The following is a 15,008-nucleotide window of genomic DNA, read 5'->3' as shown; positions in this document are numbered from 1 at the left end:
ACGGAGTCCGATAAAATCGCTCATGGGGTGGCTATTATAAGTTCGAGGAGCGAACGGTGCTCGACAAGCTTGCGGAACAACGGTGCAGAAAGCGGCGCGGCGCGGCGCGACGTCCCTTTTGTATCTTTTTCTCGCTCGGTATCGGAATGATCTTTTATCGAGCAGGATGTCGAGCATTAGAAGCAACACGGGGGGGGGGGGTAACAGGCTCTTCTTTTCGATGCGTCACCGAGCCGCTGGCAGGCGGCGTACGATGAATAATTTACAGGCTGAAAGCTTTTCGGGCAAACATCCGAGGCTGCGTGTCGATTTAAAATTCCGATTGACCTGTCCGGCCCGCACGGAAAATCGCCCGGCGAGGCTTCCACGGTCTCTGGATCGGGCATATCTGACCGATCTGATCATCTACTTCTTGCGAACCGGTCCGGTACTCGTGCGGAATTTAAATCGCCCGACTGTCCGCCGGACTTCGAGCCTGGAATCGTGGAAAATCCAGCTCGCGCCGGAGAATATCTCGCTCGTCGTCAAATTTTAGAACCGGGGCCGCTGGGGATCTTTCAACGCGAAAACGACGCGAATTCTTCGACCCTCGTGTCATCTTCCGATTTGCAATCGTCGCGCAAAGGATAATAGGATAATGCTAGGATAATGCTTTGCCTATTTTTGCTCTGTATTTTAAGTCGACTGACTGTGTTTCACTTAAAACGTCACAATCTAATCTGACAACACCGACAGACAGAAAATCAATCGTACGAAAAGCGGAGAGAAATTAAACGTCTTCGAAAATAGCTGAATTTTTACAAGCAGTCTTTTGATACATTTCTTTTGACTGATTATTACGGATGAAAGATTTATTAAACTGCTCTGAAGTTGTTCTTGCTTTCAGAGAATTGATTAAAAAAGTCAGCGAGTTAGTTGTTAATCACGAATTTTTAACAGTAGCGGCATCGAGCGGTTGCGTAGCTTGACTTTGTTGCGAATATTACAAAAATGCATTTATCGGGATTCTGATTGACTTTTCATTACAGAATAGGTGAAAATTAATCAGTCTACAGAATGAATTCCCGAACATGCACTTTTATGGCTTCGTTATCAATGAAATCTGCTTCAACGTTGAAAAGTATAAGTTTCAGAGAGCTATCGAATATTGTTTTAATTAGAGCGTATTTCCAATCTTCAATTTAAAAAAAAAAAATATGTACATGTATCATTTACATGCATTTAGGAGTGTATGTTTCATTAAATTTTACGGTATATGAATAATGTTTCAATGTCTGGATTAATAAATTTTATCATGAAATAGTATTAAATTCTGTTGAGCGTCCTGTATTATTATTCTTGAATTGTTACTTCGAGCTACATGTAGATAGCGCTATGTAACATGCATAATGTGATATCTGTCAAATTAATACGGAAACGCAAATTCACTGCTCAAATTTCTATTTGAGCTGCGTGGCCGATCAACATCGTTAATTAGTACCACAGTAATCTACAACAAATTTACTAGTGACAAAGATCAATATTCGCGGGTATTTGTGAACTATCATCGAACGACAAAATCGGAACCATTTTTCAATTTTCTTTTCATTACACTGTTCTCTTGCTATCGATATTTGAAAATTTAATCGTGAAACCTAATCGACTCTCGATAGAAATTGCCTCAGAGGAATTTGAGACAGAGATGAGAGGAGAATCTGGGAATAGAAGTAGACGCGTTTCCGAGATACTTGGGTAGAATTTCGAGTTGGGAGAGCCGCGTTCCACGGAGAAACAAGTGCTTACGTAGCATTAAAAATAATTGTCTCATACATGACTAAAGCCGTTTCTTTTTCTTTCCTCCAATTACACGGAATGTCACGATGCCGGTAACGTCGACAACGTCTTCCTTACCAAGAAGAATGAAAGTAATTTTTGAAGCACCGACGCCTCTCGTTTTATTTATTCAAAAAGCAGCGAAAAATAATCGAAGCGAGAACAAATTTTTGTAAGAACCTATAACATTTATTCACAGAACTAGGTGAAAATAAACAAATTCGTGTTTTTCCACGACCAAGAAATAAAACCGAGCTGGTTCCACGTTGGATTGACAATTTGATGCTCTCCGCAGTGAATCAAGTCGGCAAAAAAGAGCCCGAGGCGATGGAAGAAGCGAGTTCACGCTCGCCGCGCAATTCCGTGTCGAGATAATCGATCGGAATCGAATTTTCGACGGCGAGATTAAAGATTCCCGGCCGCCTCACATTTCCTTTGGGATAATTTATATTTATGAAGCTTAGTTTCGTATTTATGATCAGGACTCATGGGCCCAGGGAAATTACATTCCCCCGGCCCGGGTACATTGAAACTTTCAGCAAAAAAGTGCTTACCATGCAAATGCCGCGCTAGTGTTTTAAATTGTTCCTTTGAAAGATACAATCTTCCGGAAAAAGGGATGTTACCGGCTTTGCAGTTACTTGCCAGATATAAATCTCCTCTGCGAATTCCCCGCAGCAGTAGCCGAGTGGAAACGTCGCGCGAGCAGGTTAAATAAAAGATCGACAATCGAGAGCGCGAAACGAACTTCGCGATGTGCCAGTTTATTGTATTTGTCGACGAACGGAGCCGTGCTCCTTGCGAACACGAACATTCCCACCGAGGAGAATCCATTTCAACTATTGAGCTCCAGTTAAAAATAATAGTCTCTTTTGCCTTGTTGAAGTTGCACGGCCTGTCAGTTCTACTGGTAGCCGCGAATTATTTTTGCGACGCGAATATCAAATCAAGTGGACGCCGGTCACTCGTACAATCAGCTTTATAATGTATTCAAAACGATGGAAATCTAATTAAAACTTATTCGCTAGACAGAATTGGCAATTTCAGACGTAGAAACGACGTTAAAATATTTCAGACGGTAACCCGTCTAGTTCCCACCTTCAATTTTGAGGGCTGTTTGCCTTCAGTTTTGAAGATACGTTTTTCCCCCAAAACACTACCGACTCACACGCATGTAGAAACGTTGGAAAATTTTTTCGTGAAAAAATCTACCAGAGATAAGAAGATTTAAGCTTCCCTTTTACAATGGCCCCCTAAAACTTAATGTACGATTTTTTTAGCCACCGAGCTTGGGGTACTGCCAAGTTTGCAGTAGATAGGACCTTTACACAACCAAACTTCTTCCTTGTTCTTTTTGTATAAAACCGTTTTAAAAAATCGTACATCAAGGTAGTTATGTGGAGGGAGCTTCAATCTTCAAATCTACGAAGCGCATCTTCAATTTCTCACCCTCTGCATCATGCAAAACTTTCCTAGAACAAAATGAACGTAATGAACGTAAATGAAGTCGATGTATTTTTTGTATAAGAACAGTGTTCCTGGTCTTTCCGAAGCAGATCAGAATCGCCCCGCAGGGTCTGGGGGCCGAACGACCACGGACAAGACAGTTTAATGGTCCAAACAGAAACTTGAGTAAAGGGTGAGAGCGCCGGGGTACCCGCAGAACGGTTAATCGACAACACGCGATTACAGGTATCCATTGTCGGCGGCTTTCAGATATTCTGATACCGCGGCCCGCGAAGGACCCTAATCCATAGAATTGCTATTCACCGAGGATAAATAGCCGTTCGGAAGGGGTGTGCGCGGGGGTTTAACCGTGGATAACCATCTAAATACCCCGTGTCCCGTGCAAGCTCGATCGGCCAGCTCTCAATGCCGCCGACGACGATTAGCTACCCGTAGCCAGGGGGGTGGTTGGTCCGCGTTGCGTTGCGTTGCGTTGCGTTGCGTCACGCAATATAAACACCTTATGATTGCCCTTAGGGGATTTCGTGCCCTGGCAAACGATAAAACCCTGGTCTATTTATGGGACTCGTGGTTCGGAGGGTTGAAACGCGACATGGGTCGCTGCGCCGAGATTCGTGGCCAAACGAATCCGACGATTAAGGGGGTGCTCCGATTTCCGAGGCTTTTCCTCCAATTTTTAGGAATTTTTTTCAGAACAACTATCCTACTTTTTGTGTTGGGCTTCTGCACACATATTCATGTCTATTCGGAGTAGACACATCATTTTTTTTTTTCAAGTAAAAATAATCAAACTTAGATGAGTTGCGTATTTTTATATAGAGTTTGTTTTGGAAAAAATGTGTTGACGGTTCTCATGATTCCGGTCCTTCTGCTAATGGAAAATAAAAAAGTGAGGCTATGGTCTGAACCAAAATGAATGAAAAATTTGGATTCTTCACAAAATCAGCGGATCAAAAAAATTTGCATTCGTGCGATGATAAAATTTCTGAGTAAAAATTATTCCAGTTTCCTCCTATTATTCACATTTCGTCAGGAAGCCTCGCAAAATTGTCTAATTAATTTTCAATTATTCGATCCTCTATGCCAAAAGAATTTTCTGTATTTTATTAACCGAGAGACCGTCCAAAAATGATTCCAATCCCCTCGAATTAATGAGCCGCCTATTCAGATTTCGTGACGAACAATTTTTCCAACACTCGTCGAAAAGCGAGAACGCGGGCAACAATTATTCCAAGTGCAAAGGAATTAAGAAATAATACGGTGTATTACTGCGGAATGCGACTAATTAGCAATTCAGAGTTGACGTTATGAAAGTCGACGACCAGCGAACCGAACATTTTTACGACGGCACAATTCGCGGCCGCGCACGTCTCGCTATTACGAAGCGCCGGATATGACGAGTTAAAATTTCACGGTTCCGTCCAGAACGCCCGAAATAAAATGTTTCGGTTTGTTAAGTCGAGAAACTACCATTGTACGTTTGCACGATTACGAACGGCACACCGTCGCACGCTTGTCTACGTATACATATCCTACGTACTGGTGCCTTATTTTCGACGAACCTAATTACGTGGACGAAAATTCAAGTCCCCCGGATCCTTGGGATTTATGGGCGAAACTTAAAACTGGTTGTCGCGTTTTATTCTCGAGTTTTCGTTCCCGTAAATCACTCTGCTCATTCTTCTCGACCGCTCATTTAACATGTATGTATCTAATTCATTGCGTGAAATTTAAAATAATACCAAGCGTCCGAAGAACACTAAATCAATCAAACTTTTATTCTATTTTGCGAACAGCAATTCTGATTAAATTAATTCTTCCTTTAATCCGGACAATGGTTCGGGAGAAATGAAAGAGGAGGGGACAATGGGGTTGAGGGATACTTTGAAAAAAAATGTTGTCAACTTCCGGTTATTCGAATAATGGCGGTCGGAGGGTAAAAAAAATCAAAGAAAACGAAAACGGGGAGGCCGTGGAGCATCGGTATTCGGATTATCAAGCAAGGCGCTCGACAAACCGCGCCAAGAGTCTTTCAAACACGAGCATCCGCTTGAAAAGCGACGAAGGCCACTTTGAAGATACTATGCCGAAAAAAAGGCCGCTCAAGGTTCGCCTGAAACGTGGCCCGGCTCTCGTCGGCCTCGTCCGCTCCCTCTCAGGGTGCTTTTCGTAAATGAGAGTACCGGCCCATTGTCTTCTCGTTGCCGTTCCGAACTGTGTCACGGCATTACCGGGTCGCAATCGCGGATTTCACCGTAATTGTCGCGCGGAATTGCCCGAGAACGCGAATTTCACGGATCTGCGCGCGATCTAAAACCGCTTACCGTTCAAAAGAACAGCCCGAACAGCTGTCACCTGATTCCGATCGACATTAAAGAGTCAACGTCAGCTCATCACTCCAATGAAAACTTTTCAGAATTTCTCCTGAAAAAATTAATGAACCCTTCCTTTAAACGAGTACCTCGTTTTGTTATATGTTATAGAATTTTTAATCATTTTTTTGGTAGCAAAACAGTGAAAAATGACTGAGCGACAGCCTCCTTCATTTTTTCTAGTAGATAAATGAATGGTTACTGGAAACATTTGTTTCTTACGAATTGACAGTTGTTTAATGTAAAAATACGATTTTTCGACGTTAAAATTGTTCCTTTCTCGTGAATTAAAAAATAAGCTCGTACCGTAAACGCAATCGTACATAAAGCAGAATTGCAACAAAATTGCTGTTATCGACGTTAAAGTACACCTGTCTTTTACAATTAATTAAATTAGGGTTTGACCGAACACTTTTAATAGATGTTCGGAGAATGAACTGACTTCTAATACAATGCTCGGAGCATGAAAGCGTAGTTTTGCGAAGTGGAGCCCGGCTGCAGAGTCTCGATCGCTATTGTCAACGTTTAATGAGGCCGTGCGTTTTACAGTTAATTAAATGGAGCCAACGTTGCAATCAAATAAATTCTGCTTATCTCACGTTTTCAATAACAACTCGATGGTAATTTTGAATGTACCGCAAGCATCCGCGGCACCGGTCGACCTATATTAATAAATAAAATTGACTGGCTGTTTCTCGTTCGATATTAAGTTACATATATGAATATATATGTGTTGTTGTTAAGTCGTTTTGTAAAACGTGCACTAGCAAAAAGTGTAATACGACTGCTGGCAGAAATTCATAAAAAAATCGTGTTAAATGATTTCCGGGGAAAAATTCATTTCTCTTATCGCTAACTGTGTTCCATTTTCGAAAAAGCGATGAAAGTGCTGTTACATATTCGTTTTCAATGCTTCGAACGTTTTGGTGGAAATATTTATTGGAAACTGTTGCCGGAAATGGCTCGCGAGCCAGCGCTATTTTGGAGCGGACTTGTGCGAATTTATTCCAACAATGAAAACACGAACCGTTATGCTGCGCCTCCACGAAAGAACAAGTATCGAGGGCAATTTTTAAGTGCGTTTTTACTTGAGAATAGACTGTTGTGAATTGCACTAACAAGCTTAGAAAAAATATTTACATGAAGTCGTGTTGAGCGGGGTTCACATAGAACATTAAGCTACGTCTCCACAGAGGAACAAATATCGAGGTTGGTTCTCAAGTGTGTATTTACTCAGGAATAAACTGCAACGAGTTACGGCTTCAATATTAAATTGATTCTGGTTTATATAGAACATTAAGCTACGTCTCCACAGAGGAACAACTATCGAGGTTGGTCCTCAAGTGTGTATTTACTCAAGACTAAACTGCAACCAGTTACGGCTCCAATATTAAATTGATTCTGGTTCATATAGAACATTAAGCTACGTCTCCACAGAGGAACAACTATCGAGGTTGGTCCCCAAGTGTGTCTTTCCTCAAGAATAAACTGCAACGAGTTACGGCTCCAATATTAATCAATATTATATCAATATCATATAGCTCCAATATTGATTCGGATTCATGTAGAACATTAAGCTGTATCTCCACAGAGGAACAACTATCGAGGCTAGTTCTCAAGAATGCATTTCCTTAATTAATTCAACAAGTTTCACTTTGAAGGTCAGAAGCGACAAAATGCAACGAAATAAACTGCTATAGAATAAGCTATTAACGAATAACATGAAGGCACGTATCCACTTAAAAACAGCTCTCCACAGCGAAACTCTGATCTCGCAGTAACTTTGTCTCGTCTCTCGCCAGCGGTTAACCAAAATCGCGTGCAAGCAGGAAATAAAGAAACGCAAATGGGAAATTTCGTCGTGTTTCGAGCGGCCGCAAGGGGCGCGTTTAAAGAATTCAGTTTAATAGAAGAGGTAGCGGGCCGAACCGCGCTTAAGAAATATTTTCATCGTGCTGGGAATTTTAATGGCGCGCCACGGAAAAAAAGATTCCTCTAAGCACCGTCGTGTCTCCAACCCCGTGAACGTTCTGAATGCATAACGAGGGAAACACTAATAAATTGTCGCGGTGGACACTGCGCGACGGCCGGCACATTATTTCGCGCTGTTCCGACCGAGCAATATTTAATCGAACACAGTTTCTATTAAAACGACGATCCCACGTTCTCGTATTTTAACAATGACTATGGCAGAGCGTGTCGGGTGATTTTAACTGGAAAAATGTATCACGTATCTGCACCGAAAACAGTGAGGTCCACAAGTCGTCCAAAATTAAGAACGTTCAGAATTAACAGAAAGAATGTACGGATAAAAGATAGTTAACATCACAGCATAACAATAATACTACTTTTTAATGAATAATATGGTTTACATTTTTCTGCCAGCGTTTTATCGAACACTTCGTACAGCGAGCGTTCGATTACTTATAAACGATAGTGTATGCCGCGCAATAAAAAAAAGCGCTTCAAAGAATTCAATAATGTTGAAGAGACCCTTTGATGAAAACTCTAAATTCGTCTGTAGAAAAATTTGTAATATTGGGTTGCGTTATGTGTTTGTAGCTGGATTTTCGATTTAACATTTTATCACAGTGCCATTCCTCCTCCTACAACGTAACTCTTCGTGCCAATATTGAAGTGTTATATTGGAAAAATTGCATGTAGTCGGAACCGTGAAGAAAATAGCAAATATTGCTTTTTGCAACCTTTCTACCAGTAACGAAAATTTTATCAGTGCATCGTTAACAAACAAACCGGAACGCAGAATCTTTAGAGACTTTGGTCCATCGCTCCGTCTATAAAAATCGGGCTATTGTTCGCGCGATAATCCATCCGCGATGGAGCAGTATATTCGCAGAGGAGGCTGCATCGAAGTTAAAAAGAGGCGATTCACGACGCGCCTAATAGAACACGCCGAATGGGACGCAGAAGCCGAACGAGCGATGGAGTCAGGAGCAACAGAAACGGACCCCCTGGATCCTTCGATCCGCTCATCTTCCGGTCGACTCGGCTCGAATGTGATCCTTTGCCAGCCTCGGTCGGGATCTCCTCGCGCCGCTCTGCACCGCGCTGAATCGCGCCGCATCGGCGCGGCGTCGCGTCGGTGTTCTCAGCCCGTCGCGACGCTCCGATTCGAGAACGGCTTCTCGAATTAGTCCGCTCACAGGTTCCATCTGTCCCTTCGTAGGCGCGGATCGATCGCACGGCCGGGAAGCCCGGCGGCGCTTTTGTCTCAGGCTGAAAGGGCCTTTCATCAGGGCAAATACCTCTCCACGGTCGTCCTACGCCCCCGCACCATAGCAAATACGACCGATCGAAGAATTCGAGGGAGGATCCACTGGATCCTCGATTGCGCGCTTCCTGCTACCCCTCTCTTCCTTCTCTCCTTTTCTCACCTTTCCAGCTTTTCTCGTTCGCGCCGCCAGCCTAGTGTTATAGCGATCGCGCGGACGCACTACAGGGGAAATCAGGGATTCGCTTGTTGAAAGATCGTCGAGTGTAGCGCTCGCTCCCTTTCGTAGATCTTACTTATTGTTCGAGTAGGGTGGTTATGGGGAATTTTCGGGACTCGAGAGGACGGGCTGGATACTGTCGAGCAGGATGAACTGTCCAGCAGTTTCCGACGAGCGAAAGGGTGCATGGAGGTTGCAAGGATGGAGACGATGGAGCTTTCAGCACCTGAACGTACAGCTGCTCGGAGACTTGTTGAGATTTTCGAGAATTGATGATGGTTGGAAGATCCTCGATTGCGGGTTTCCTCATACCACTCTCCCCCATTCGCACCTTTGTAACTTTTCTCTTTCGCACCGCTAGTCTAGTGTTATAGTGATTGTACGGCCGCACTATAGGGGAAATCAGAGTCGAGTGTGTCGTTTGCACCCTTTGAACGATCTCAGAGCAGCCGGGCTATAGGGAAGATTGCGGAATTTTGTAGACTCGAGGAGATGGGGTACTGTTGAGCAGGATGAACTGTCCAGCAGTTTCCGACAAGCGAAGGGTTTGATGGGGGTTCTTATGGTGGAGGTGACGGAGCTTTGAGCAACTGAGGAAATGTCGCTGCCTGGAAACTTGTTCAGATTTGGAGAATTGAAAGTCGGGATGGAGAGGAAAATGTGGAGAGACGAAGCTTGCAGTCGAGAAGATTTAGAGAGTCGGAGAAATGAAAGCTTGAAGAAAGAGATTTAGGAATCTGAAAATTTCGAACTCCGAGAGCTTGGAAACTGAATTAGAATTGCGGATCTTTGGAAGTTGGAAATTTTAAATTTTAAACGTCGAGAATTCGCAAGCTCGAAAGTTTAGAACCTTCCGCTTGGAAATTTGAAAATTTTAATCTTGCGAAAATTTAAAAATTTAAGTCGTGCAAAAATTTGAAAACTTGAAAATTGGAATCGCGCGAAAATTTCAAAGTTCGAAACTTTCAAACTTTGGAGTTTCAAAAGCTGGAGCACAGAAGTTTGAGAATCGGAAAATTTGCGTCCGTCGTGCAAAGTTGAAGTTCTACGTCACTTGCGTAGTAGACTCTGTGTTTCTACCATTCGCGAACGTAATAAGGAAGCTCGTAAATACAAAGTGGAGACGTAACGTTCCCGGTTTTTAAGTTGCAGAACGATCGACGGTGCGCTATAAAGCGTCTAAAGCAGCGGGTTAAAACGCCCCAAGCTCACTGTCAATTTTTAAATTGAAACTTCGCCTTTACGACATCGTGGAATACTTACATCGGAACCGTAAAAATATTTAAAGTCACTTTTAACCTACTCCACTGCACGTTCCGCATATTCTTTTCGGTGTTCTTGGCGAACCTTTTTTCGTTAACGCACTTAAGTTATTTCTGTTCTGAAACTTCTTGCCGGGACCGAATTCTATGATATATTCTTGTTCCGTGCACCGTGTGTCTTGCCAGAAAAATTCCGCTTTATCCGACGTTCTGCCGTATAATACTTAAAATTAATGCGCATCTGCTGAAGGATGTACGCGATAATGTCATTTTTAGCTGAATTATTACTTCGCCGCATACTTGCAGCGCAGTTCAACAGACACTTTTGCGAATACAATGACAGCAATTTTTTATCATCATTTATTTCATTGTGAAACTTTTTCCAACATATTTCTGACATTTCTCTGGTTAAAACGAGACCAAACACGACCCCATTCGGAGCCTATTTGCGTGGTGAATTCACGATTTAATAGAACCTCGATTATCCGAACCCCCCGAGTTCTTCATTGGTGACTCATTTTAATCAGAAAAATGCCGCGAATCCGTCGGTAAAAGTTTCACAAGACAAAACAATTGTTGTCATTTTCCAGGTTGCCGTACTGTGTGCACCGTATCGCATAATTTTCACTTATGATCTTTTCATTCGTCAACTATCAACGGCGAGCTCGTCGACGACAGTCCTCGATCGAACGAGCAGCATGACGGCCATCGACCGGTAATTTCTGCGACACGACAAAGGGATCCGGTTCGCACGGCGAATTTTTCTTGGCGGAATCGCGAGGCGACTGTTTCCCCGCTAATTACGTACGCAGCGACAGGTGGATGGCTCGCGTAGATCAAAGGTTGTCCTAACAATGTCGAGCGAGCTGAACCCTTGTCCCGTTGCCCTTTACCCGGGCTTCCGACCTCGCTACCCGCTGAATACGACGACCCGTCGTTATCGGTCCCGTGTGACCCGGTGTACTCGATGTCGCCGGAATAATTATGCAAAAATTCGAAGACAAATTGGATATTAATATCCCGCCGGTCCACGGTGTCCTAGTGATTTCGGGAACACCGTGAGGTCGCGCGCAACGCTCCGTGCTGCGTGAAAGGAGCGCAAAATGTCACGTAAAACACACCTGCACCCTCTCGAACACTGAAATACAAGCTCATAATACGTTATGGCCGCTGCTTTCTGAAAGGATACGGGTTATACCGCGACAGTAATGGCCGTGAGCTTCCCTCTAATTATTCCGAGATCGTAACTTGTCGGCGACACGAGTGGGAAAACTTTTTGTGAGATGTTTTCGGAAAAGTGATTACGGCGGACGTTCATGTTAGAATATTGATATTTACATCGTTCCTTGCGAAGAGGGGAGAATAGACTTACATTTCTGCGATAGGAATATTGACACTGCTGACAGTAACAAGAACTGATTCCTAAAAGTGCAAATGTAAAATAAAAATTTCTTACTTTTATAAAGTAATGTAAAATAGTCAGTTTCAGCGCTTCAGTCCCCACAAAACACTGTTTAAAGCGGCCATTAGGTCCCTAAGGCCGCCATTTCCTCTCAGAAAAATTCGTGCAAGTATAGATTTCTTTTTAACCAGTTAACTGTGTTTGACGAGTATACTCGTCATGAAGAAATGGCAATATTATATGTCATGACGAGTATACTCGTCAAAACAGCTGCAATTCAAACAGCGGTTAATGTTTGCGACGCAACTTAGGTACACATTTTTCAAAGAGGTCGCAACAGCCAACTGGTTCAGCTAGATATACAAGTTCGTGGAGAATTTTAAAAAGCATCGAGAGACGGCTGTTTACTTTCCGAGAAATATGATCAATTTAGCAAATCCTCGGTGCAATTTCGACTCGTCATTGTAACCGGCAGCGCAGAGGGTTGATTGTCGGATCGATGCGCCGTTACAACGCGGCCGGGAATAAATATCGAGCAGGATGAATCAAGGAAATTTTATTAGCGTCGGCGGTGGCGCGGGGGTGCGGGGAGGAGGGGGCAGTTCTCTAATAACGGGCGGCAGGCACGCCGGAAGTTCGTTATCGAAAACACGTGTATCGGTCTGCCATTGACCGGATGGCATTAAAATCGATGCCGATACCACCACCACGCCCTTCGATAACGACGAACGGATGCCGTCCACGATCCTCGGCCCGTGCTCTCCGTTCAACGTCCGAGTCGCAACAGAGTAATGACACGACAGTTTCTGATGCGTTCGTGCTCGACCTAGCGTGTATTTGCCCATTGGACATCCATACACCGTACGATACACGACCGTGGAACCCTCTTCTCCCCCGCCCCGCCGTCCCTTTCACACGGACGCAGATCGACCGTGTATGCACGAGCCACATGCGCCACGTTGCAACGGTGCAACCGCGCGCATCGTTGTGCCGGACGTTTCTAAAGTCAGCCACGATTGTCAGTCATGGCGAGTGGAACCGTGTAATTTACCGTTTCGGCCCCCGAGGATAAGTGATTCCGTCGACGAGAATTTATGACCCCGCTGAAGGATTTTACGCATTCATGCCGCACGCCACCATGCGCCGAATAAGAATACTCAGAAACGTCCGAATACCTGCCTGCAATTTGCGAAACCGACCGGACAACATCATTTTCCGCAGGTTCGATCGATTTCCACAAATTTCGTTTCTCCCTTGCCTTACGATTTCTCAACCACCGTCACTGGTTTGTTATTAACAATTTTCTGTGGGAAAAGGAACATATCATGTATCCACTATACGCAGGAAATGTGTTAACAAAATTGTGTAAATTTTGTCTCCCGCTTATACGAAACAGTAGCTCGACCGAAAAAGTCGTATCAATTTCACAGCATGACGATTAAGGATGAGGGATGTTAATGACGCGAGAGGCTTTTAATATGATAAGAACGCCAGCGAGAAAGTCATGGTGATCCGAGCGGTTAATACCAAACTCACGGTCTAACCGTGAAATCGTAGTAATTTAATGGCGAACGGGGTTTAATTGATGAATCGTCGACCGGTAATAACTTAAAAGCGTTCGCCGACGTCATGAACGTCGTCCGGTATCGGTAACGAATTAACCTTAAACACGCAACTAATTTCCGGCCGGCCATTACATAGATTCGTTAACCGGCGACACGATCGTACCAAATCTCGAAAATCGAGACCGAAATAATTTACAACTCTCCAATTTCCCGGCGATAAATACGCCGTGTTGATTATACCGAGATTTCAGTTGCTTTAGCATCACATGTCGGAATAAAATGATTAAAACGGTTGCATTAAAATATTAGAATACCAAACAGGATGCAACGTACACCGAACTTTGTTATGTGCATAGAGCTCTCTATACTGGCAGGAACAATTTAATTAATTATTATTTGGTTTTAACGAGGGAAGTCTCGTTTCGGGGAAATAGATACGGCGAAAGCATGAGCGATAATTAACGAAGTTCGCCTTCTATTTTTAACTAGATGGAATTGCTGAATATTTTTGTGGAATTTTTTGTTTGTGCGATGGACTGCTGATTTTTGTAGGCGTCTGTTTGGAGCTTTGGAGTGTGTTTACGAACATGATGTATATAGTATCAGTACACGATGAGATTGATGATACTCACGTCAGAATACTTGGACCATTCAAATCTGACCTCCAGGTGGACCTCCGAACTGCAGCTCCCACGCTGAAAAAAAAATGGGAATAGCAATTTGTTATTCCGTCGGAAAAATCGATCACTCAAGTTAAAAGTCAAATAGAAAAATTGATTGCTACAGTTAGAAAGGCGATTTCGTGCATGATGTCAAAATTAGAAATGAAAAAGTCCTCGTAAAAATTTTTAAAAGTCCACCGAAGTTGCAACATTACTAAAAAATCTGTTTAAAAATTCCGCAGTATGATCGCGGCAATATTTCCGAAAAGAATTTCGAGGCAGGCTAAGGACGGTTTCATGCGTCACGCGGGTCGCAATATTTCAATCTAATAAAAAAAGGAATCCTTTTATCGGTCGGAAAAAGGTCGATTTGCTTTGGAATTGGCCATCACCGAAAAATTTACGGGCCAGCTCGGCTTCCCGCCGGTATCACCGGAAAGGCCTCCATCTTGCAGGGACCGGCGGCGCCATTTAAAATTTAAATTCGACCCGGTCAAGGTGCTGAAGGCGGTTTCGCTTAATAGAGCAACAGTCGTACGGTAATATAACGCGCGGGTCGAGGGTCGTATATTAATTAGAATAATAATTCCGGGCGTGTTGCGTTTAATAGAATGCAGCCGCGGAATGGAATTAATTACATCGGACAAGAATCGGAATGCCCGCACGCTCGTGTAAATGGGTTACACGGGGCGTCGACGCGTGTGAAACACTTTCGTGAATGATTGTGTCGATGATTTGTCGAGTATCTGCAATTTTTCAATATTTCATTCGTATCGTCTCGTACCACTTTATTTTCACGGTTCTTTCTCTGGTGCTTTTACATGTATACGGTAAAGAAGACAATTCTTGTTGATCTTCTTTGAACGAAATTATACCCGAATTATATATATTGAAAGGATCAAACAATAAAAACACGAAATATTATACCTTGAAGAAACGCACGGTGGGTAATTCGATACCATTTACAGACACTCAGACGTCTCGTCGATCGTAACGAAAAGGGAAGGAAGAAAG

At 43.4% G+C, this 15,008-nt stretch overlaps 1 protein-coding gene across 6 annotated transcripts in view; it reads right to left on the bottom strand.

The window, feature by feature from the left end:
- Positions 1–15,008, bottom strand: part of Dscam3 (Down syndrome cell adhesion molecule 3) — a 221,604-nt gene that overhangs the window by 147,649 nt on the left and 58,947 nt on the right. For all 6 annotated transcript variants that reach the window (XM_076797434.1, XM_076797432.1, XM_076797430.1 and 3 more), the window contains exon 2: positions 13,965–14,027. The gene's annotated coding sequence lies outside the window, so the exon portion shown is untranslated. The remainder of the gene's footprint in view (positions 1–13,964; positions 14,028–15,008) is intronic.

The sequence above is a fragment of the Halictus rubicundus genome, chromosome 12 (genome assembly GCF_050948215.1).
Source record: "Halictus rubicundus isolate RS-2024b chromosome 12, iyHalRubi1_principal, whole genome shotgun sequence".
In the NCBI taxonomy this organism is placed as follows: Eukaryota; Metazoa; Arthropoda; class Insecta; order Hymenoptera; family Halictidae; genus Halictus; species Halictus rubicundus.
The sequence above is the reverse complement of the archived record's forward strand: the minus strand, read 5'-3'. Positions and strand labels throughout refer to the sequence as shown.